This window comes from Chrysochloris asiatica, unplaced genomic scaffold (assembly GCF_000296735.1).
Source record: "Chrysochloris asiatica unplaced genomic scaffold, ChrAsi1.0 scaffold00004, whole genome shotgun sequence".
NCBI classification, from domain to species: domain Eukaryota; kingdom Metazoa; phylum Chordata; class Mammalia; order Afrosoricida; family Chrysochloridae; genus Chrysochloris; species Chrysochloris asiatica.
Window position 1 is genome coordinate 31,152,484 of NW_006408522.1, and position 26,779 is coordinate 31,179,262.

Sequence of the window (26,779 nt, forward strand, 5' to 3'; positions counted from 1 at the left end):
TTAAAATAAAAAGAACATGGCATCAGGATTGGAGGAAGACTCATTAACATTCAATACAACGTTGCTTGCTGGAAGCTAAGAGTACTTAAAATACTGATGAAGATCAAAGACTACATCTTCATTATGGATTACACCTCAATATAAAGAAAAGAAAATCCTCACAATTGGACTAATAAATAATATCGTGATAAACAGAGAAAAGACTGAAGTTGCAAAGACTTCATTTTGCTTAGATCCACTACCAACACTCATGGAAGCAGCAGTTAAGAAATCAAACAACATGGTGCAATAGGCAAATCTGCTGCAGCTCTTTAAAGTGTTCAAGAGCAAAGATGTTAGTCTAAGGACTAAGATGCATTTGGCTAAAACCATGGGATTTCCAATAGCCTCATATGCATGTGAAAATTGGAATATGAATAAGGAAGACAGTAGAAGAATTAATGCATTCAAGTCATGGTGTTGGAGAAGAATATTACAAGTACTATGAATTGCCAGAAGATCAAACTTCTTGGAAGAAGTGCAGCCAGAAAGCTCCTAGTAGCCAGGATGCTTTTGTCTTTCATACTTCAGACACATTATTAGGAGAGAACAGTCGTTGGAAGATGACAGCATGTTTGGTAAAGTGGGGGGTCAGCAAAAAAGGACCCCCCAATTAGATGGACTGGCACAGGGCAGCATAAGGTTAGCAATGGTCTCAAGTGTAACAATGATTACAGGACCAGGCTGTGTCTCACTTTATTGTGCATACGGTCACTGTGAGTCGGTTTTGACTAGACAGCCCTTAACAACAACAGTCTCATTATAAAACCAATGATGGTGTGGTTTAGTGCTTGGTCACAGGCTGTATCTGTAAGGTTTTATCAATCTATCTCCATAAACCTCAACTGTTGCCAATGCATTGATTCCAAATCATACTGCTCCTATATGGAAGAGCAGATTTTCACAGAAGTAGACTATGTTATCTTTCCCCCATAAAATGGTCAGTGGGTTTGAAATGCCAACCCTTTGGTTAGTAGCTGAGTGTCTGCTTAACCACTACTCCACCAGTAGTTCCTTGATGTTGGTCAGCAAGAGTTTTATCCTCCATTTCCTCTGACAAGGGAGATAAGACAATAAATCAGGCCCTGGTTTTACGCAGTGAACCTGGTTCCCATCACCCATTTTAAGTGACACCATTTTCGTTCTGCTACTCTTAAATGTCAAATTCCTAGAAACCTGTATTTTTGGACATCGAACTCAAACGGTTCTGTGTTTTGTTTTGTTGTGCATACACAAGGTACTCGATAGCACCTAACAACAACATACCCCACATGAAGTTTTGTGCTAATGGGTAGGGTCTGGCACTGAGAAAGACTACTTGGTAGTTCGATATCAACAGATGTCAAGAATAAGAGGGCATGATTTAGTTAACCATACCTATATATAAGGTCCTATTGACTAGATGGCACTTACCAACAATAACAATCATGTATATGGAGTCCTGGTGTGGTGCTGTGGGTTAATATGCTAGATTGCAAAATCGGTTTGAACAGTGAGGTCAGAATACAAGCTCACCAGCTGCTCCTCAGAAATTCTAAAAAGAGTTCTATAGTCAGAACCAACTTGACAACACTTAACAATAACAATAATGTATATAGGAGTCCTGGTGTGTTGCTGTAGGATAAGCACCGGATCACAGTCAGTTTGAACCATAAGGCTGGCGGTTCAAACCCACCTGTCACTCCTGAGAAATCCTATACAGGGTCACTATGAGTCAGAACTAACTCAACAGCAGTTAACAGCAATATCATGTATATGAGAAATATCCTGGTGTGGCACTGTAGGATAAGCACTGGACTTCTAACTGCAAGGTTGGCAGTTGAAACTCATCAGCTGCTCCTCAGAAATTCTATACAGGCCCTATGAGTTGGAATCAAGAATATGGGGATACAATGAGTCTTAGCAGACACCAAGTATTTTCATGAAGTCCTGGTGTAGCGCTGTAAGATAAGCACTGGATTGCTATTAGCAAGTCCGTGGTTCAAACTCACCAGCCGCTCCTTGGAAACCCAATATAGGGTCACTATGAGTTGGAACCCACTCAATGGCACTTTTAACAAGTATTTTAAGTTACAAACACTGGGTACTCCTTGTTTCTAAGTTAACTGCCTGTTTATCAAGTTAACTGCCTGTTTATTCTCATTTCTTTTTTTCCCCCTAAGAATCTAAAACATTGAAGTAGAAAAAGACCTTAGTTCAGTATCCCCAAGCAAAGCAGAAATCCCTCAGGTAACAATTCTGACAAAAAGTAACTAAGAATCTGGTTGACTGCTTACAGAAACATAATTTCAAAGGCAAATATTTTAAAATGTTAAATGTATTCTAGCCAAATTTCTTTCTTGAACTAAGCTGAATGAAATCTACAAGTATCTACTGCCAATCCCTTATTAAGTAAAAAATAATTTCTAAGAATTTTAAAACACTTTATTTCAAGAACTTTAGCAATTTGGTTAAGTACAATTGTCCTTATTTTAAAGTTAAAAAGTATTTCATTTTAATACTTAAAAATACTCATATAGTTTGTCAGCTATGGCTTAGAGACACTTAGATGTTTGCATTATTTCTGCTCCAACTCCACCAAATAAGACTATATTTAATGACTTTAAAAATAATCTATATTTCCAGGCATTCTAGTAACAGTAGCTCAATAAATGTATTCTAAATTTAATCTCTTGGCACTTCCTGCAAGTTACTAAAACCCTAAAATAAAGGCTTACATATCCACCCTTACTTGAATACTGAAACATAATCCAACCAAATAAGACTACCACCTTCTCACAAAAAAAAAACACAAAAAAACCACAAAACACCCCAACTGCTGTGGAGTTGGTGTCAACTCATGTCAATCCCATGCATGTCAGAGTAGAACTAGGTTCAGTAAAATGATCAATGGCTGAATTTTTTTAAAGCAGATCACCAGAGCTGTCTTCCTAAGCACCTCTGGATAAGACTGAGACTTCAACAACCTCTGGTAGTTAGCATACTACCAAAGTACAGTGTAAAAAATATTGTGCTGGTTTTCTATTACAGGTCCTTAACTGTTGTGGTGTGTGGGTTATTCGCTGGACTGCAAAGTTGGTTTGAACAGGGTTGTGATGAGGTGGAACCGACTCAATGGCACTTAACAACTGTCTGCTAGGAGTCCTGCTGTGTTGCTATGGGATAAAGCACTAGACTGCAAGGTTGGTTTGAACTGCAACGTCAGCAGTTCAAACTCATCAGCCACTCCTCAGAAATCCTATACAGAGTCACTGTGAGTTAGAAATAACTCCACAGCACTTAACTGTCTACTTCAGAAAACAATCCTCAACCTATTCTTTTCAAAAAGAGCTCAGGAAGTAGTGCCTATCTGAACATGGTAAAAGTCAAAATGATAAACTCAAAGGGGTAGTTCTATTCTGCCATAAACGCGTTAACAGCGGGCAGGTTGCAGGGCGAAAGAAATCCATCAACCACTCCAAGAGGAACAGGAAACAGCCTTGGGCCTAGGACCTTAATCCAATGCCATTAGAGATCTCCCTTCTACCGAGACAAGAAAAAGATTTTTTTTCTGCATTAAGATTTACATACTTTGCTGCATAAGACTACACAGTAATTATGCATGGCACGGTTTGGTTACCACAAGGAAGGGAAAGATCACTCAGAATCCCACTCCTGTTGCCCAGGCACAAAGGACCTACCCAAGATTAAGACTGGATCAGGTCAACAACTCTGTTCCTGACCACTCCATCAAGCTAACAAGTTCCAATTAACATACAACAGCACTTTTCCACTGAGAGAGGGACAGGTGCATAGAGACAGTCCCCAATAAGGCATCAGGGCACGTGGAAAGTCAAAAGTAGAGGGAAGATCAAAATAAATTGAGAAACACTCTCCCAATCCATAACTCCTAGGCTAAGTACAATGTAAACAAGAGAAATGGAAGCCAATGGTGCACTTAAGGTATCCTTTGCAACAATAAAACAAAACTCAGTTCAACTTCTGACTAGCCTGACTCAACCCGATTCACAAAAGGCCCAAGTATGCAACTTTCCAAATACAAATACTATAAATACCAGTCTTTAATAGGACCTGTTCATGACACTTAGCACCCAAAATCCCAAACCAAAACCCAAGACTTACAAAAAAGGAAGAAAATGATGCACAGTCCACCATCAAAAGACATAGAGGATCAATGAAAAACAGGAAGACCCTCAACAAGATTGACAGAAGCTGCAATGGGTTCACACTTGGTAATAATGTGCACAAAGACTGGGTTGTTGTTAAGTACCGTGGAGTCAGTTCTGACACATAGTGACCCTGCACAGGGTTTCCGAGGCTACAAATCTTTACGGGAGCAGAAAGCCTCATCTTGCTCCCGCAGAACAGCCGGTAGTTTCAAACTGCCGACCTTGAGGTTAGCAGCCCAATTCATAACCACTATGCTACCAGACTGGGTAGTGTGTGTTTTATTCTATTGTACAAGGGTCATTATGAGTCAGAACCAACTTGATGGCACCTAACAACAACATTAAACAAGAACTTCCAGAGGTTCAAGTCGGATTCAGAAGAGGCCGTGGAATGAGGGATATCATTGCTGATGTCCAATGGATCTTGGCTGAAAGCAGAGAGAATATCAGAAAGATGTTTACCTGTGCTTTATTGACTACGCAAAAGCTTTCGATTGTGTGGATCATGACAACATTGCGATGTATGACTATTCCAGAACACTTAATTGTGCTCATGAGGAATCTGGGAACACTGAATGATTTAAAATTAAGAAAGGTGTGTGACAGGGTTGTATTCTTTCACCATACTTATTCAGCCTGTATGCTGAGCAAATAATCTGAGAAGCTGGGTTATACAAAGAAAAATGTGGCATCAGGATTGGAGGAAGACTCATTAACAACCTGTGATATGCAGAGGATATAACCTTGCTTGCTGAAAGTGAAGACTAGGACTTAAAACATTTACTGATGAAGATCAAAGAGCACAGTCTTCGGTATGGATTACATCTCAACGTAAAGAAAACAAAAATCCTCACCACTGGACCAAAAAACAATATTCTTATCAATGGAGAAAAGACTGAAATTGCCAAGGACTTCATTCTTCTTGGATCAGCTATCAACACTCACGGAAGCAGCAGTCAAGAAATCAAATGACATAATTGCATTAGGCAAATCTGCTGCATAAGACCATTTTAAAATGTTGAAAAGTAAAGATGTCAGTTTGAGGACTAAGGTGCGCCTAACCCAACCCATGGTATTTTCAATAACCTCATATGCATGCGAAAGCTGGACAGTGAATAAGGAAGACCATAGAAGAATTGATGCTTTTGAGTTATGGTGTTGGAAGAGAACATTGAAAATGCCATGGGCTGACAAAAGAATAGATCTGTGTTGGAAGAAATGCAGCGAGAGTGCTCCTTGGAGACCAAGATGGCCAAACTTCGTTTCTCATACTTCGGACATATTGTCGGAAGGGACCAGTCATTGGAGAAGGATATCATGTTTGGTAAGGTGGAAGGTCAGAGAAAAAAGAGGAAAACCCCCAACAAAATGGATTGGCCAAGTGGCAGCATCGATGGACTCAAGCGTGGCAGCAGTGCTAAGGTTGGCCCAGGATTGGGCAGTGTTTCATTCTGCTGTACGTAAGGTCGCTATGAGTTGGTAACGACTCGATGAAACCTAACAACAACAACACATCTAGAGACAAGGCAATTAACAGAACCAAAAATCAATGAAATTATAAACAAATACAAAAAACCCAATGAAACAAAAAGGTGAGCAGCTTTTGTTTTTATAAAAAAGATGCAGCAAGGTTGAGAATAAAAAAGACAAAAATTAGAGGACTGTATTACTTAATGTCTGTTCAGGCAACATCTGGCTGTATATAAGGCCATAGGCTACGGCATTCATGTATCTAAGTGCTAGGGCACCAGATCCTCATCTTGAGGCCAGAGCAGCACTTTTGTCCAGCTGCTGTGTGCGGCCTGGAAGTAACCTAATCTGTGACAATAAAGGCCCAGGCCCAAACTCCAAACCCAAAATTCTCTTGGCTTTTGCAGCTCAGTGAGCCTAGCCCCCACATTTTGCCTATATAACACCAGTAATATGCCAATTTTATTACATAAACTTAAAATTTACGTAGCTTTAAACACACATATACAATTCCATCTTGGTAATTTTGTTATTTATATTAGAATTTAACGTATTTCCTAGGTTCTTTTGAGCTCCTTTACTAGACAACTGATTTTGCTTACTATCTGTTTTTAACAGGATAAATATTGGTAAATAAGAATGCTTAGAAAATCGATCCATTACTAAGGAAATAAAACAATACAATTAAATAGATGACATTACAAAACACAAAAATGGGAACAAGAACAGTTTAAAACTAGGGATTCATAACATTGAAAAAACACATACAATGAGTCAGAATCCACATGACAGTAATAACAGCAACTGAAATATGTTTACTTTTTCTACGTTTGAAACAGATCTTATTTCAGGAATATAAAAAGCTAATTGCTCAACAATCTAAAACTAGTCAAAGCTGTCTGCTTTCTACTTACCTATAAGCCCAGCTATCAACTAACATCAGATGCAAAAATGAATCTTTCAAAAGCTCATTATAAACTACATTAACTACAAATTTCTTTACTTGCAGTTTCTACTCTCTGAATTTCACTTTCACTTGATACCTCAAATGCAATTTACCCAAAATGGACTCCATTTTTCTCATCCCACCTCAAACCCAAACTTCTTTATTATTCCTACTATATTCATCATCTAGTCAATCTAGACAGAAACTTAGCAGCCATCTTCAATATCCTAGTCACTCATCCTCCTCTTCCACCTCCTACAGTCAATCACCAAACGGTGAAGAATTTACTTCTAAAATATTGCTCAAGTTTTAATACTCCTTAAACCCATCCTCCACACTGTACAAATCTGGTCATTCCTCCCAGAACGTCCATCAATTACTATCAAAATTAAAACTCTCTGGCTTTCTATACAAAATCCTAAAAGCCCTCTGTCTCCAGTTCTTTTTCATTGCTATTTGCTGCCACACTGTTCACACTTCACTAATAATTAGATTCCTGTTAGATAAGCACGGAACCACAAGGTCTGTCTGAACTTCTAAGTTGGTAGTTCAAACTCACCAGCCGCTCCTTGGAAACTCTAACAGGGTCATGCCGTGAGTTGGAAGTGACTAGATGGCACTTAACAAAAACAAGCCCACACTATGCTTACCATGATTCTGCTTTTCTCTTTACCCTATTTTTTCTTTCTTCAACTAATTTTTATCCTCATCCTTTAAACTCAGCTCAAATTATCATGTACCCTAACAAGTAACTACCACCATCTCCCTCAAGGCTGCATAAACCCTGTGAGTATCTCTACAGTAACTAAAACAAGTCATATTGAAATGACCTATTTATGTATCTCTATTTGCACTACAGCATAGTGGTTACAAATTGGGCTGAGAATCTCATGGTCAGCAGTTCGAAACTACCAGCTGTTCCGGGAGAAAGCTGAGGCTTTCTGCTCCCGTAACAATTTACAGCCTCGGAAACTGTACAGGGTCATTATGGGTCGGAACCGACTCCACGGCACATAACAACAACAGCATTTGCACTACACAAAAAGAGTAGTCTTAAAGGTTCTGATGTATATAACTTGGGAAATTTCTCTCATAGACCAAAGAATGAGGCAGAAACTGTCACTGAAATACAAACAATTCTCACTGCAGTAATTAATTCTTGCTCTAGCGCTCTCTCTCTCTCTCTCTCTCTCTCTCTCACACACACACACACACACACACACACACACAATATTATACCCACCGACATGAAGTCAACTCTGATTCACAGCAACCCTATAAGACAGGGTAGATAGAACTGCTTCCTAGAGTGTCTGAGGCTGTAAATCTTTTGCCCAAGAAGCAGCTGGTGGTTAAACCACTGAGCTTCCAGTCAACAGCCCAATGTTTAACTCACAGCACCACCAGAGGTCCTTGCTCACAAAACCCAACCTAGCCCAACCCACTGCCATCGAGTAGATCCCGACTCACAGTGACCCTATAGGACAGAGTAGAACTGCTCTTTAGTGTTTCAGAGACTAATCTTTATGGGAGGAGCCAGCCTCATCTTTGTCCCTCAGGGATGGCTGGTAGATTTGAACAACTGACCTTGTCCAATGTGTAACCCACTGCACCACTAGGGTCCTTTCTGATCAAAAAAAGAAGCCTATAAATAAAACTAAAAACACTCCTTCCTCATAAGATTTCCACCATCAATTGTCAGTGGTGACAGCTGAACAACAAAAACATATTTAAAGCCACTGAACCACACATGTGAAGATTGTTGAAATGCCCAATGTTTTGTTACCATGCATTTACTACAATTAAAAAGGGATTTCCATCCTCTTCAAAAAATTCCTGAAATCTGAGACAATAAGAATTGCAAATTGTCTTGTGTTAACAAGATTATAATAATGATACAGCACAAACTCACTTGATAATTTGCTATTGGTCTTGTGTGTACAAGTTTCTATAAAGGCAACAAGAAGAGATAACAGCACTTTGCATATAAAGAATTCTTAATAAATTATCTAGGATCAACCAAAAGTGCTGTCTTTCAGACAAATATATTTCCTGAATGAAGGTGAGAAATGATACACTAATATACAACATATGAAAAGGAAAACAAAAGTGGGTACTATTAAGTCTTCAGAATATTTCATCATTAATAAAACAAATTATTGAACTAGATGACCCTTTCGGTCTTTTCTAGTTCTAAAATTCTGTGGGAGCTCTGGTAGCATAGTGGTTACAAATCAGGCTGCTACTCTAAAGGTCAGCAGTTCAAAAGTACCAGCTGTTCCACGGGAGAAAGATAAGGCCTTCTGCTCCCGTAAAGATTTACAGCCTCTGAAACCCTGTACAGGGTCACTATGAGTTGGAACCGACTTGACAGCACTTAACAACAACATTAACTTATATTCTACCTTATACATGGTATCACCAACAAATTTATATTAAAACATATTCATGAAAGAAAAAGAGAAGAGTCACTGCCTTTTTGTTGTTGTTAAGTACCATGAAGTCGGTTCCGACTCATAGTGACCCTGCACAGGGTTTTTGAGGCTGCAAATCTTTATGCCTTAGGTGACACCAAATGACATTTTCAAAAGTGGCAGCATCTATTGTCACTGCTTCTGTATTTCTAGTCTTACTAATGAGGAATCAACAGTTTCAGGTATTAAAATTGTCCACTCTTACTTTCTACTCATCTTTTCACCATATGTATTCAAGGAGTCCTTGGATGGTGTTGTATGATAAACACTGGACTGCTATCCACAAGGTCAGTGGTTCAAACCCATCAGCCATTCCCAAGAATCCCTATACAGGGTCGCTATGAGTCAGAACTGACTCAACGATACTTAACAACAACATTCAATCTGAATGCTGAGAAAATAATTTGAGAAGCTAGATTATATAACAAACACAGCATCACGATTGGATGAAGACTCATTAACCCACGATATATATTCAAAGGACACAACCTTGCTTGCTGAAAGCAAAAAGGACTAAAAGTACTTACTGATAAAGATCAAAAACTATCCCGTCAGTATAGACTACAATGCAACATCAAGAAACAAAAATCCTCACGACTGGACCAATAAGTAACACAGCACGATAAATGGAGAAGATTCAAGTTGTCAAGAATTTCATTTTACTTGGATTCACCATCAACACCCATGGAAGCATCAGTTAAGTAAGAAAATGAAGTACTGTACTGGACAAATCTGCTGCAAATGACCTCTTTAAAATATTAAAAAGCAAAGATGTCACTTTGAGGACTAAGAGGCACCTGATCCAAATCATGGTATTTTAAATCACCTCAGATGCATGTGAAAGTGGGATAATAAATAAGAAATAATGAATACTTGATGCACTTGAATCACAGTACTGTCAAAGTACACCGATTACAGGCATACTTCTGAGATATTGCAGGTTAGGTTCCACCCAGAGCAATAAAGTGAGTTATCACAAAACAGCAAGCCACACAAATTTTTTCCCTAGTAATAACATCATAAAAAAATGTTTTGAAATACTGTGAGAATTGGCAAAATGTGACAGAGACACAATAAATTTTGCTTGACATAGGTTGCCACAAACCTTCAATTTGTTAAAAACACATTATCTACTAAGCATAATAATGCAAAGAACAATAAAATGAAGTTATGTATATCTATATACCATGGACTGCCATAAGAATGAATAAATCTGTCTTGAAGGGTGTACAGTCAGAATAACTCCTGAGAAGCAAATATGGCAAGATTTTATCACACATGCTTTGGATGTGTATCAATAAAAACACATTATGCTTGGTAAAGTAGAGGGTCAGAAAAAGAGGAAGACCCTCAAATAAGATGGATTGACACAGTGGCTGCAACAATGGATTAAAATATAGCAACAACTGTGGAGTGGCACTGGAGCCATCACTGAGGCTGAATGAATCAACTAGATGGCACCTAACAACTTTCCACTACTTCCCTATGCCTTCATTAAAAGACTTCAGAGTCTTTGGCTGCAAAGTTCTCTAAGTGATACATTTGTCTTAATCTCCTTGTTGATGGTGGTGTTAAGTGCTGTCCAGTCGATTCCGAAACATAGCAACCCTACTTAGGGTTTCCGAGGAGTAGCTGGTGAGTTTGAACTGCCGCCTCGTGGTTCAAACCAATTTTGTGGTACAGTGCTTATCCTACAGAGCCACACATTAATTAAGACTCCTTAATCTCCTTGTTGTTATAAAGTACAGTGGAGTTGTTCCAACTCACAGCGAGCCTGTATAGAACAGAGTTTCCAAGGAGCAGCTAATGAGTTTGAACCTCCAATCTTGTGGTTTAAACTGACCTTGTGGTCCCAGTGCTTTATCCCATCCACAGCACTACACCAAGATTCCTTAAACTCCTTGTTGTTAAGTGCCACTGAGTTAGTTCTGACCCACAGCAACCCTGAATAATGTTTCCAAAGAGTGGTTGGTAAGCTTGAACAGCTAACCTTGGGGTTCAAACTGATCTTGCAGTCCAGCGCATTAACCCACAGTCTCGTTGTTGTTAAGTGCTGTCGAGTTGACTCTGACCCATAGTGACCCTGTATAGGGTTTCCGAGAAGCAGGTGGTGAGCTTGAACCGCCGAACTTGCAGTTCAAATGGTTTTGCAGTCTAGCGCATTAAACCACAGTGCCACACCAGGACTCCTCAGTCTCCTTGTTGTTGTTATGTGCCCTGAGGTACCTTCAAAACAAAAAAAGGCCCAATCAAAACAGTACTTCCCATAAGTATTCTGCAGGGCCAGTTAATTCAAGGCTGAGAGGTCAGCTCAGGTTATGGTGACTGTTTTTTTGTTAGGAACATCCTTGAAATTATTATTCATTGTCTTCATTCAAGTGGATAAATGGTGACTGTACTTTAGGACTACAACAGCATAATCTTAAGATTTTCTAAAAGGATACAGGATAATCAGAGAAAATGGAAAACTGCACTGTTGAGAAAAAGGTTAGGAAAATTTTTTAACATCATGACAAAGCACTTGCTCATTCTTCAAGGGCAGCCAGGGCTACATTAGGTTACCTTGTCCCATTCAGCCTACCAACCTGATTTTCTTTCCCCCTTCAGGCTTCTTTTTGTTCCCCAAACTCAAGAAACATGATTTGAAGCTATGGAAGATGCCAAAACTGCCATTTTGATGTGGTATAAACTGAAGAACACAAAATTATTTAGGAAAGGATTAGAGATGTAAATACTGCCTTCAGAAGAATACAGACCTAAATGGAAGATATATTGAGAAACAATAGGTTCACATTTTGATATTTTTGGTTAATAAAGATTTTTGTAATTTTATAGGAATACTTCTTTTTAATTAAAGTTGTTATTGTGAATTAAGTGCTGTTACATGGAAGAACATCAGTTTTACACTCATTATTTCATAGCAATGATTACAATCTCCTCCATGCATCATCATTCAACAGTATTTGCTTCTATTTCCTGTTTTGTTTTTTAAGTTTTTATTGTGAATTGAGTGAAAGTTTACAGGGCAGAAGATCATCAGTTTTACATTCAACAAATCATATACTTTGTTTCATTACAATGATTATAATTCCCTCTATATACCATCAGTTAATAGTATTTCTCTCTATTCATTTTAGCTTTATTTGTTTAAAAACACTCCGGCATATATAATAATTTACACCATACCAAAGGGTACATTCTGCAAGTCTGCTTCCTGGCCACCAGCTCTCAGTCCCTCTCTTTCCATGAATCTAGAATCATCAGCTGCTCCCTCTCTCCATGTCCCCATTTGCGCCTCCATCTCTGGTGTAGCTGCTTCTCTGGATAAGGTACTGTTTTCTGCATGTGCTCTTCTCCCTTGATGGTCCCTAGGGTCCTCTACTTCTGGACTGTAAGATTAACTACTCCCATTTTTGTTACAAAACTTCTACCTTTACAGTAATGGCAGTCACAATTAGTCATGATAACAATTAGTCACTATTGAATCATAAGAATCTTATCCCCAGACAATGGAGTGGCTGAGGACTCTAGACCCAGGGAGAGAGAGGGGCTGTGTGATGACGACCAGGGTGCAGGCTTTGGTTGTTTGATGAAGCATGGAGGGGACTGCAATCATGGCAATGAAATAAGTAAGATAGCATGAATGTAAAGCTAATGTTCTCCCATATAACCTATCACATAATTCACAACAAAAACTTCAAAAAAAAAAAAATCTTATCTCCATCTCTTTTCACCAGATGCATCTAGACAAGATAAAAATTATTCAGTGGGGATTCTATTTTCCCCCACATACTCTTAAACTAAACTCCCTCTTGAAACCTTGTAAACCAGTCACTTCATGCCTTTATTGTCCCCTCATTTTAGCCAATGTCTAAGTTGCCCATCCCTATCTACACTGTGTACACTGATAGTTGATGTGAAGACTCCTTCCCTCTCTTTTGGTATTTTGAGCTACTACCTCCTTGAATACAGGTCAAGTTCATCAAATTGTAGCAACTGACCCTTGTTTCCTTTATCAAAAATTGTTTTCTTTCTTATCTTTCCCTAGTTCAGTTCTGATTATCAAGCCATCAAGGCTAAGTCAAATGGGTACTGTCTGCAAGTTTGGTTGTTCTTGTACATCTCCCATCACTTCATATCAGCTGGATGCTTCACTCTCCACTCTAGCCCTTTGTGGCTATCTATGTCCTTGTCCATGGGCTCAGGCGTCCCCAGGTCTCACCACACTTTGGACCAATCAGTCCTTCCTCTTCTTTCTCCATCTCCAGGTCAACAGGAGTCTATGGATCGTGGCTGAACTCAGCCCATTTCTTCATTGCTGCCTTTCCCCTTCTTCCACTCACCAGTAGACCAATGTGGTCACCAGCAAGCTTGCATGCCTGCTCATGTGTTCTCTTTAAGTTTCTGTCTTAGAGGGGGGCGTTGTCCTGAAGGGACTTGACTGCTTGCCTTGATGGCTTCCTGGTGAACAACTTGCTTATTCTTGTAGTAGTCAATCATACTGCCATTTTTGTTCTGGGTTTTTCCTGATGATCTTTCTTTGAAGATGTATCACCTGTCATTCTAGCTGTTTCACTTCGGAATGTCCCACCACCTCAGAAGGTTCTGGATGGGGAATTCCCTGTTTTTAGGGGTGGGGGTATACACAAAAACACTCAGGAATATATAATCATTTAAACAACCAAAAGGCACATTCTACAAGCCTACCTCTCAGCCACCAGCACACTGTCTTTCTCTTACCATGAGTCTAGAGTCCTCAGCTGCTCCCTCTCTCCATGTTTTCATCTCTGCCTCCATCTCTGGTATCTCTGCTTCTTTGGATAGGGTCCCACATTCCACTTATGCCCTTCTCCCTTGATGGTCCTAGGATCCTCTGTTTCTGGACTGTAAGATTAACTACTTCCCCCTTGATGTTATAAAACTTCTACTGTAACAGTTATGTGTAGCAACACTTTTTGACACTGCCGCTGAGTTGGTTCCGACGTAAAACAACCCTGTATAGGGTTTCTTAGGAGCAGTTAGTGGGTTTGAAACGAAGACCTTATGGTTAGCACTCCAGTGCTCATTCTACAGAACCACACCAGGACTCCACTTTTTGACATACCCTCCTATAAAGCATTAACTCCAGGACAAGGAGATTCGTTCATCCTCTCCCCAACAACATGTGTGAAAAGAGAGAGATGGTCTTTTTGGGTCACTATTATTTTTGATGCATGAGTTTCTCTATTTGTTAATATTACATGTGGCATTGTAGGATGAGCACTGGACCACAAGGTCAGTTTGAACTGCAACTAAATTTATCAAACATATATCAAAAAACTAAAGTTGCTGGGTTAAGCCAATAAAATTATGAAGATTTTCCTGCCTTAAAAAGTTTTCTTCATGAATAAAAAAAGAATGCTTTAATACAAGAATCAATTTTCTCTATTAAAAGATGATATGTAGGTTGTAGGCTGTCAGATTATCAATGACTAAAAAGCATTCTAGAAAAAAAAAACTGATTTATAAAGGATGGCTTTATTCAGTTTATTTGTTGTTGCTGTTAAGTGTCGTCAAGTTGGTTGTGACTCATAGCAGTGCCATACAGGGCTTCTGAAGCTGTAAATCTTTGTAAAGAAAGAAAGCCTATCTTTCTCCCTGGAAGCAGCAGGTGAGCTTAAACTGCCAACCTTGAGGTTTCACAGTCGAGTGCTTAAACACAGAAAATACCTATACCGAAGTTACTCATATACATGTCTCAAAATGCTGCCATTAGCACCCAAAAACGTAAACCTAATAGAGTTTAGTAGTAAGACCACTAGGGCAAAATCAATATTTTTATAGGCAGAACGAGAATACTTATAAGTTTTTTAACCTAAACTTTAAATGAATAATAATTTAGAGAATGTTTTAATTCCTAATTGCCCTCCCTAAACATGATTTAAGAATCTTGTAAAAACAACATTCTACTTCATGTAAGAAAACACATACCAATAAAAATGTGTAATACAATGTGTTATTTAGCAAAAATATGTTATGAATTCCTAACGAATTTTTACCACCAATTTTCTCAACAAGTTCATAGGAAACCTGACACTCTCAGGCTATCAGTTCTCATCATACTAGTAACCTTTCTATGGAATGTAACAACATTTTTTTTTTTTTTTAATTTGCTGAAGTCACCTGTGTAAATATGTTATAATGCACTTACTAAATATATTAATAAGGAGCTCTGGTAGCGTAGTGGTTATGAATTGGGCTGCAAACCACAAGATCAGCAGTTCGAAAGTACCAGCGGCTCCGCGGGAGAAAGAGGAGGCTTTCTGCTCCCGTAAAGATTTACAGACTTGGAAACCCTGTTCAAGGTCGCTATGGTCAGAATCAACTCGATGGCACTTAACAACAAATTATTAATAAAAGATATTATAAAGATTTTTAAAGTGAGCTTAATTTTAGTAGAATTTCCCTAACAGTGGACAGGAAGAGAAATGTATCTACTTATTTATATGCCATTTGCTAAAAAGTTCTATTGAAAGGAAATAAAATTTATATTACACTTACCCTCAGGTCAGTAGAAATCTGGAACCCTCTGAATATGTTAACTAAATATAACCGGTGAGATGTAGACGAAGAGGAAAAGTAGTTAACTAAAAATCTTTAAAATCAAGTAAAACTCCTGGCCTTTGCCCAAAACTGTAGAGTATATGAAATAATTTCCCGTTACAGTCATGTAATGCCTAGCATGATATGGTCTGTCAAAACAAGCTTCATGTCTTAGCAGTGACTGCTAACATGCTAAAAGGCAATCATTTTTTGTGTATGGTCCTCAATCTATTATTATTAGCAACTTCTCCAAGGTCCCTCTTCATTTTTGTTAGCTTTGTAGTTTTCAGTGGAGCCAATCCTTTAACAGCTTGGAGAATTTCTTTTTAATTTTTAATGACTGTTGTGACAATCAAACAAAAGCATTCACAGATTTTCCACATTCTTGTTTAATAATCTTTGTTTTACTTCCAAATCTATACTTCTTTGCCTCTTACTGCTATCACTAGCACAGGTTGTGCTGCTTGGGAGCCATGGTACACTTTATGGTAATATCTTAAAATAAAAAAAAATGTATACAGAGAAATAACACTAACTACAATACTTAAGAGATGCATGATACATGATATTGGACGCTGCTTCCTATGACTTGAAGCATACAGTTATATAGTACTTTTTAGATATGAAATATAGTATGTATATGAAGCATTAACAGATATTTATTATGATTATCAAGACATATGTTGTATAACTGTAAAGGTAGAAGTTTCGTAACATAAAGGATATAGGAGTTAATCCAACATTCTAGGAACAGAGGACCCTAGGACCATCAAAGGAGAAGAGCATGAGCGGAGAAGCAGCAACACCAGAAATGGAGGCAGAGATGATAACATGGAGAGAGGGAGCAGCTGAGGAACCTAGACTCATGGAAAGAGAAAGACAGTGTGCTGGCAGCCAAGAGGCATGTTTGTAGAATGTGCCCTTGGGTTGTTTAAATGATTATATATTCTTGAGTGTTTTTGTGTACATATAAAAACAAACAAAAACAAAAGGACCAGGAAGAGACAGTCTCTTTAACAAATGATGCTGGCAGAACTGGAAAGCGATATGTAAAAGACTGAAACAAGACCTTTGCCTCACATCCTATACAAAATGTACTCAACATGGATTAAAGATCTAAATGTGAATCCTAAAATTATGAAGATCATCAATGAAAAAATAGGGACGAACGTAAGGGCGCTAATGCAGGGCATATACACACTGCCACACATTTTGAAAAATACACAAACAAAAATAGACAAAATTGACAAGTGGGACACACTAAAAATCAAAAACTTGTGTGCATCAAAAGACTTCACCAAGAGAGTAAAAATGGAACCCACAGACTGGGAAAAAATCTTTTGCAACAACATATTGGATAAGGGACGTATCTCTAAAATATATAGGAAAATACTACACAGCTACAAAAATAAGACAAATAATCCAATCAAAAAATGGTCAAAGGATATGAACAGACACTTCACCAAGGAGGAGATCTGGGCAGCCAACAAACATATGAAGAAATGCTCATGATCACTAGCCATTAGAGAGATGCAAATCAAAACAACAATGAGATATCATCTCACACCAGCAGTAACAGCAAAGATCAAAAAAGTTGAAGACAATAAATGCTGGCAGGGATGTGGAGAGACTGAGTCACTCCTGCATTGCTGGTGGGACTGCAAATGATCCAACCTCTCTGGAAAGCAATATGGCACTTCCTCAGAAGGTTGAAAATAGAAATACCATTTGATCCAGCAATTCCGCTACTTGGTATTTACCCACAAGAAAAACGAGCCACAACACAGGAAGATATATGCACACCTATGTTCACAGCAGCACCATTTACAATAGCAAAAAGATGGAGACAGCCAAAGTGTCCATCAACTGAAGAATGGATAAACAAACTATGGTACATACACACAATGGAGTACTATGCTACAATGAAAAATAACAAGGAAGCTGCATGCCACTTCCTAACATGGATGAACCTTAAGAACATTATGTTGAGTGAAATTAGTCAGTCACAAAAGGAAAAATATTGCATAGGACCACTACTGTAAAAGACTAAGAAAAAGAACCCATACTAATCCACTGAAATGGATTCCTAGCTGGTTGCTAGGACATAGGCGTAGGGTTAGGGGAGGGAGGGGAAGGTGGAGCACAGGGCAGGGAATAGACATAGGATAACTTGGGTGTTGGGGAGGGGGGCATATACAAGTAGGGAGAGAGGAATGGAAGAACAAAGCAGATGGGAGAACAAGTAGACAGGTATAAATGGACTAAATGGGACAGAGGTAAAAAATGATGTAGGCACAGCTTTAGAACAACAGGGCTCTGGAATACAGAGACTGAGCCATGGTTCGAATGGGGAAAAGGGGGGAATAATGTTAAGATGCTTGGCTGTCTTTTGAATCATGGTTTTCCTTGCAATATATTATAAAACAGACACTGGAGGGGGAGAAAAAGGAATAACCAGAAATATCAACATGGAAAGCTTGTAAACCCGTCTTCTGCCTATAACTGACTGGAATACCTAAAAAGGGGCTACAATGTGTCCAGTGAAGGAGGTTTCCTGACGATCTCTGCATTACATGGGAGTATAGGTGGAAGCCCAAACTATATATCCAGACCTTCAGAGACGGGAAATTTTCCACTTGAAAGGACAAGCAGACCAGCCGGGAACAGCTAGAAAACCAGAAGATACTTCTTGAAAGAAGGACCCACAGGAAAAATACAAAACAATAAGGGCAGTCCGACTGTTAACCACAAGAACATGCAGGTTGCTTGCCCAGGAGACATCAAGGCAAGTGGTCAGGTCCTCTCAATGCAAATCTTCTTCCAAGACTAAGACGCAATGGAAATACATGCTTGGACTGCCAACCACGCACATCACCCATAAGGGGAAGTGACCAAAGAACATCAATGAAGCGGCCAGCTAAGCCCTACATCATTCAGCAGACTACTGTGAACTCAGGTGGAGACCTGGTCGGCCAGCAGCGAGACAAGACCTGTGGACTCATGGGCTCAGAGTCAATGACACAACCACAGAGGACTAGCGTGGAGAGCGAAGCAGCCAGCTGATAAGAAGAAGGCGGCCAGATGAAAGAACACCCACACTTGCAGATGATACCCACTTAACCCGGCTTCAATGACTGGATGAACAGAGCTCAACCCGAAGAAGAGGAAAAAAGCATCATCTGATACAATTTGATAAACTTGAGCTACACCTATAAATGCAGTAGCTCAAAAGAGGAAACAAATCCCTGCTGCAAAAACTATTCCTACCCCCTCCACACAAAGAGTAGACAGGGAGGGGCAACTTGGACATTGGCTACCCAAAATGGGGGGAGGGATACAAAGGTAAGAAGTGACTGGCTTCCAAGCTTCCAAGAGGGAACCTAGATCCAAAGGGCGTGGAGGAAGGTAGAGTCTCCACTGAATAGTATCCAGCCTATCCAGGAAGGGCTGATGAAATGCTGATAGGTCTCTTGTGATGCAATAGTGAAGAACTGTTATCAGGACTGACTGCGAGGGTTGGAAATGTGAAGGTGGACATTTTATAGCAAGGAGGGGAGTGATTAACTTTTCAGTCTAGGAGCCGAGGTCCCTGGGACCATCAATGGAGAAGAGTGGAGAGCGGGACCTACCCAGAGAAGCAGTGAGGCCTGAGATGGAGGCAGAGAAGATGATGTGAAGAGATGGAGTGGCTGGGGACTTGAGATCCAGCGAGGGAAAGGGGCTGCGTGCTGAGGACCGGGAGAAGGCTTGCAGGGTATACCCTTTGGTTGGGTGATGATACATGGACGGGACTGTACCTATGGCAATGAAACGATGTATGATAGAATGAATGTAAAACTAATGTTCTCCCATGTAAACTGTCACACAATTCACAATAAAACATTTATTAAAACAAAAAACAAAGGGACTAGAAGCAAATACTGTTGATGATGCATGGAGGGGATTGTAATCATTGTAATGAAATGAAATATGATAGGATGAGTGTAAAACTGATGTTCTCCAATGTAAACTATCATTCAATTCACAATAAAAGCCTTTTTAAAAAAAGAGGTATGTTGTGTTAAGTGTTGTCTAGTTGATTCCAACTCAAAGCTACATTTTATAGGGTTTCCGAGGACCAACTGGTGGTTTTGAACTCCTGCCCTTGCAGTTAGCAGTCAAATGCTTTGTACAAGAGACATGACATGCAACACGTGTTGAATCAGGGACCCTTTTTCACTATGACCCTTTCTCCAATCAGGATTTCTGAACTCTAGTATATAGTGGTGGTATAGTGGTTAAAGCACTTGATTGCTAACCACAAAGTAGGCAGTTTGAACCCACCAAATGCTCTGTGGGAGAAAGAGCAGTCTGCATCTGTAAAGATTTGGAGCTCAAAAAAATCCATGGGGCAGGTTTTACTCTACTTTTGTGGTAGTATGAGTTAGAATCAACTAAGTGAACTATGTTTGGTTTTTTTTGGTTTTTATTATAACCTTATGGGACCACAGATACAAACACTGCCTGAAGTGTTTGCTATTCATGACTGTATTTTTAACACTACCTATATATGGCAGTCCTGGTGTGGTGCTGTGGGTTAATGCACCAGACTGCAAAGCTATTTGAACTGCAAGGTTGGCAGTTCAAGCTCATCAGCTTACCCTCGAAAACCCTATACAGGGTTGTTATGCGTCAGACCGACTCTTTGGCACTTAACAACACAACAACAACATAAGGGAAAAGAGTCCTGGTGTGGCGCTGTGGGTTAATGCGTCAGACTGCAAAAATAGTTTGAACTGCAGGGTTGACAGTTCAAGCTCACCAGCTGCTCCTTGGAAATCCTATACAGGGTCGCTATGGATCAGAATTGACTCAAAAGCACTAAACAACAACAAAGGGAAAATAAATAAAAAATAATCGAGATAAGCTATATGGGAGTTGTTGTTAAGAACTGTCCAGTCAGCTTCAACTCATATTGACCCTGTATGAGGTTTCCAAGGAGTGGCTGTTGGGTTTGAACTGCTGACCTTGTTGGTACCAGTCCAGTGATTGTGGTACCAGTACAGTACCACATATTAGAGAAAAAACAAGGTTTATGAAAAGTAAATTAACTTAAATTACAGTAAAACATATAAAAGTTAGAAGAACCTGTGTAAGACAGAAACCTGTCAGAGACCTAAAATATTTGCCACTGAACCATGTGATAGAAAGTAGTAAGACTGTGTACCCTGCCTGTCAAAGGGGTAAAACTAGGGGGATCAAAAAACCAAATCCCAATATTCCAGCTCTCACAGGTTTCAAAGATTAGGTTTAATAATATTAATTCTTTAAGAGAAGGGTTGGTTTGTTTGCTGCTACTAGTTAAAACAAAACAAAACAATGGGGTGGAGGGGAAGGATGGATGACGGACCACATAATGATTGCCTGACATGGAATTGTGAGTATTTTAAATCTGTACATTATAAAATTAAAGGATTATATAATTAGTTTAACAAAACATCAAATAGTATTTTGTAAGGTCAGTGAAAGGTTAGTAGTTATCTTCAATTTAACAGGATAATCATATAAATATATTTGGGGAACACTAGGAAGAAAGCAATTATTACCAAAGCAAATAATGATAGTTTTTCTCAACTAAAAAGATATATATTTTTAGCAACTTCCCTACTTTTTTAGTTCTCAATTTCTCAATATATAAGTATTTGTCCAAAAGAAATGAAAAAATTCTTCTAAAACTGCACAAGCTGTTATTGCTAAATTTCAATCCCAAATATTTCCAGTTTTTATGGGTTTTATATGAAGGGGATTTAACAAAATTCATGGAAAAATGGAATTATGAGATAATGGAATTTTCCCACAAACATTGCTTTGTTTTGCTAATCAGGGCAGTAAACCATTTCTTAGTTCTAAAATTATTATAGTTATTATGAAAGCCTGATTACTAGAGCCCCAAGTGAAAGGATTAAAGATCATCCATGTTTAATCTAGATGTCTTCCCTTTTCTTCAATTTTTCTAAATTAGTACAAAAGCTTGTGTATATCACAAAATATGGGGTTCAAATTCACCAGTCACTCTTTGGAAACCCTATACAGGGTCGCTATGAGTCAGAAATGACTCAACGGCACTTAACAACAATATAGTCAATGGAGTCCTGTTACGGTGCTGTATAATAAGCACTGAACTGCTAACCCACCAACCATTCCTCAGAAACCCTATACAGGGTTGCTATGAGTCGGAACTGACGTAACACTTAATATAGTCAACTGATCTATGGTGAACTTTTTTTAAAAAGTTAAAAGCCTTCTTTATTTTAATATTTTACATCTTTTTAAAATGGGACTTTAATGTTTCCCATCAGTCTTTTAAAAATGCCATACCAAATGAGGTAAGATTTGAGGTAAATAATCCCATACCCAATGTCAAGTCAATTCCAACAGGGCGTAAGTATCCCATAGGGTTTCCCAAAGATGTAATTTTTACAGAAGTAGATTGTCACATCTTTCTCCCACCTAGAAGCAGGTGAGTTTGAACTGCTAACCAATGCTTAGGTCACTGTGCCACAAGCGTTTCTTAAACAAAGCAAACTCATTGCCATTAAGTAGATTTCAACTTATAGTGACCCTATTTGTTGTTGTAGTTATGTACCAGAGTTGGTTCCTACCCATAGTGACCCTGTATGAGGTTTCTGAGGAGCGGCTGGTGAGTTTGAACTGCAGACCTTGCAGTTCAAACCTATTTTGCAGTCCAGTTCATCAACCATAGCACCGCACCAGGACAGAAAAGACTACAAACATACTTAATGTGTTATGATTCATCATGGAAAACCACACTCAAATTTAACCCCTCATTACTTCCAGATTCCCAGAGGACCTCAAATCCCAAGTTTCTCACTCTGACTTTTCCCGCATCATGTATTTCTTCTTAGGCAATGCTTCTACATTTCAAATTGCTTCGAACCCTCACTAGTTTGTGGTGGTATCATCAAGTTTATTTGCTAATGCTATCAATAAGACAAATTTTTTTTTTTTTTAAGTTTCTCTTCAGAAAGGGAAAAAAAAAGGTCAGGTTTACAGTCAGAAAGAGACCAGAGGAACCTGCGATTACGGCCCTTCACCACCCTCAGGTCTGGAAAGGAATTCATCCTCATGGTCCAATTTTCAGTTAATCAGTAGGCAGATTTATAACTGGGGACAACAACTTAGTAAGGTATGTTCAGCATGGAATGGTCAGTCATTCAAAATTCAAAGGGCAACATTTTTCCTAAGGACAAAGTTGATAAGGGATAGGAAGGTAGGTGAAATGCAAATAGGAATCATAGGAAGAAGAGAGTTAACTGTTGTGAAATGAAGGGTATTGTAAACATTGAGATGAAACAAAGTGTATGATTTGTTGAATGGAAAGCTGATGATCTTGTCTATAAAGCTTCACTAAATTTATAAGAAGTTAAACAAAAAACTTTCCCAGAAAATTTGCAATTTTTATTGTGACAGATATAAAATATTTGATACTTCAACATTATTTACATGTATAAATAGTGACACTAATTGTATCCATCATGTTGTGCAATTATAACCACCATTGGTTTAAGTGCCATCAAGTCATTTCCAATTCATAACAACCCTTTACGGGGTTTCCAAGAAACAGCTCATGAATTGGAACCATCAACCTTGCAATTCGAACAGGCCTTGTGGTCCAGTGCTTACCCTACAAAGCCATACCAGGACTCTGACCCATTTCTAACCTATGGTTTCATACAAATTTGGACATTTTAGAAAGAAATCTGTAATACCCAGGAGAGCTACAAATAAAGTTAGGTTTTGGAGATTCTCAACTTAAGCCCCAAAATTGGTTTACCTATTTGTATGGTACGTCCAATTATAATTTAATGCAATTTGAATTAGAATTTAATGTTATCATTAAACCAGCAGTATATTACGTGTCTGGCTTAAACATATGCTCCATGGTAAATGTCAGTAAGTGGAAACTACAGCTGCAACTGGTTCTAATATAAATTCCCTATCTGTTAAATCTCATCCTCAAAGTAAAACCCAAAAAAAGCCCTACAGTCAATCCAGCTAAAATGATCAGGTAACTTTTAATTTAACCAAAAAATGACTTAAGGCACAGTATGAGATCCTCTGAACATATCTGATAGGTGTAACTTAAAAGAGCCATTTCTACTGTGTTTTTACAATTAAGTTGATAAACAGAAAATGTAATTATTGTTGTTAAGTAACCCTGTATAGAGTTTTCAGGAGTAGCTGGTGAGTTTGAACCACCAACCATGTGGTTCAAGCTAACCTTGAGGTCCAGTGCTTATCCTACAGTGCCACACCAGAACTCCTTAGTCTCCTTGGTGTTAAAATGTACAGTGGAGTTGTTTGGACTTACAGAGAGCCTGTATAGAGCCTGACTCAGTGACTTGCATAGGGTTTCTAAGGAGTGCCTGGTGAGTTTGAACCTCCAATCTTGTGGTTCAAACTGACTTTTTCATACAGTGCAGTATCCTACAGAGCCACATTGGGACTTCCCAAATATAGTTGGGTACTACTTTATTTCAAAATCTGGCAAACTATTTCATAATTTCACTAATACAAAACAGTCTCCTAAAATTGAGATAATCCAGTACCATTTTACTCTATCTGTAACTAATTATCTAGTTATAAGACTATAGTCTAGTACATCATTTCTGAACAACAGGTCCAGATTTCTTTAACCCACACTGGAAGGATTCTATTATATAATAATCATATGAAGAAATCTCTTGACCAGAAATCACCAACCTGGGATCAGCTAGATGAACTTGAGAAAAACAAAACTCTTAGTCCCAACTCTTAGTTTCTTAAACAGTTTAAAAAGTATAGCATTATTGACTCAAATGATAACCCAAGAGACAATAAATAGAAGGAAATAACGTAAAATACTAACCCTTATAAAAAAATTTTTTTTTAAATTTCAACTAGAAATTTCCATCTACAAGTCCACAAAGGTTAAGGACCACATCAATCACAGGCTTTACATTTTTTCAACCCATACTTAGATTGCTTCACCATAAGAGTTACATTTTGCCTTGACTTTCTTTATGACCTTGGACAAAGTCTATCAAATGAGAACAAGATGATGTTTGTGTATATCTGTTACTGAAATTTTGTCCTAATTACCATCCTAATAGTGAAGTTCTCTAAATTAAACCTGAAAAGCTGAAAGTTTTGAATTATATAAACCCGATGTTTTACTTGAACCACACACTTTTTGATCAGTAGAAAGAAAAAAAAATATTTAAGAGCTCCAAAGTTAAAAAAAAAAAAAAATTGAGAAACAAGACTGTCTGGAAAGTAAAGAAAAACCATGAGGAAAACGCTAACTTTAACTTGCCATTTTCTTGCTTTTATAACGAGAACAGCTGGACTACAAAACGAATTTTAAAACTTGGAAAAGAATGCGGATAACAGCATATAAACAATCTACAATCTGAAAATTACACAGATAAATCTATCATTTAAAGTCACTAATTTGTATAACCACGATGGGCAGTAATCTTGGTAATGCTTTATTAGCTTTAGAAAAATAAATTCCTGCCTTGGAGGAACATCTACTAAGCACATTCCATTTCTGGATCCTAGAGCAGTTTACGAGCGGTATCTCTTTAGACTTCCCTAAGGTACTCTAAAGTACTTAACATCATTCACACATCCAGCCACCACTAGGGTGAAAAGTAAATAAACACGATTTACTTATGTAATTATTTACCACGGAATTCTAGTCAAAATGCAAAAGCGAACATCAGCACGGGCAGTTAATACGCAAAGAAGTAGGGTGAATACTAAGGATGTAAGGATTACTCTTAACTAACCACTATTAAAGCCAAAGAGACCTTCCACACGTTCTTTACTACTACTCTTGACTCGAAAAACTAACAATGTCAACTCTACATTTCAACAGTCCAGAAGATAAACATAACTCAACAAAATTCCTTCTTTCATAGCCTCAAAAGGTGCTTATAAAAACAGATACAAAAAGCACCGCCCCCTAAAAGCATCCAAATAGAAAGAAAGAAAACCCCCAAAACATCAGTTGGACCACCATAGTTAGAAAAGCTGATCTTCGAACCCAATTATCCGGAGGCATCACAGGATTAGAGACTAGGAACGTGCGATCAGGGGTGGGGGTGGGTAGCAAAGTGAAATCTAACCCCAGAAATCACAACACAGGCCGCAGCCTGAGAGCTAAAGCTGGCGGGAAGTGAGCTCCCCTTCTGTTCCCAGGGGAAAATCCAGAGAAGAGCGGGTCCACATAGTGGACATACGAGGCGCCACTAGTGCATGCCTACCAAAGCGCCAGAGCCGCTGGAGGACCCGGTTGAGAAGGGGAGGAGATCCCGGCAGAGGGCCCTGAAGAGGAGGAGGACTGAGGTTGGGAGCAGCGGCAGTGTCTGGACGAGGGGGATTACCTAATTGTGACGACAGAGAAGTGTCCACAAGCTCCGGTGTAGGTCCCGACTGCGCAATGTGTGGTGTCTTTCCAGCTTAGCCCGCAGCAGCAACAGAACCAGCTCCTTCAGCCAGTCGCCATTTCCCGCCTACCGACCTGCTGCACCGCACGGACAGGGACCCGGATGGAAAGCAGCCTCTCTGCGCAGGCGCTTTAACTTCCTCCTCCCCCTCCCGCCACAATTCCGCGAGGTGGGAGGGAAGGAATGCGGGCCGCCACAGCGGCACAAAACAAAACAAAAAAACCCCACCACCAACAAAAACAGCTTTCGTTTCCGTGAAGAGCGTTAGCGTTCCTGACGCCGAAAGAAATTCGCGTGGGTGAATTTCTAACAAAAACTGAAAACAGGGCTTTAGGACTAGAGGGAACAGCAAGAACAAAACCTATAAGAGTACGGGAGGGTCTGAGGAGTATTTGTGCTTTAGAGGCCTCCGTAGCTGTGTAGTGGTCGCAAGGGGAGTAGGGAGTAAAGCGTTAGGAGTGGAGAGGCGGGGACGCAAAGGACGGTTTTTCCTCCCGCTGCTAACGGAACTGCTTAGATAGAGCAGGGAGGTGGAGCGCGCCCTGGCCTTTGAGGCGGGGCTTAGAACGCGCGCGCCCTGGCGGCGACGGATTAGTAACTTGGGGC

The 26,779-nt window shown here is 39.1% G+C and overlaps 1 protein-coding gene across 2 annotated transcripts in view; it reads right to left on the reverse strand.

Moving 5' to 3' along the window:
* The window catches only part of CTDSPL2 (CTD (carboxy-terminal domain, RNA polymerase II, polypeptide A) small phosphatase like 2), a 100,297-nt gene extending 73,786 nt beyond the window's left edge, over nucleotides 1-26,511 (reverse strand). The window contains exon 1 of one of the 2 annotated variants that reach the window (XM_006831701.1): nucleotides 26,111-26,511. The gene's annotated coding sequence lies outside the window, so the exon portion shown is untranslated. Of the gene's footprint in view, nucleotides 1-25,990; nucleotides 26,088-26,110 lie in introns of those variants that run through there. The other variant, XM_006831702.1, reaches the window with a different exon arrangement.
* Between the last annotated feature and the right edge of the window lie 268 nt (nucleotides 26,512-26,779).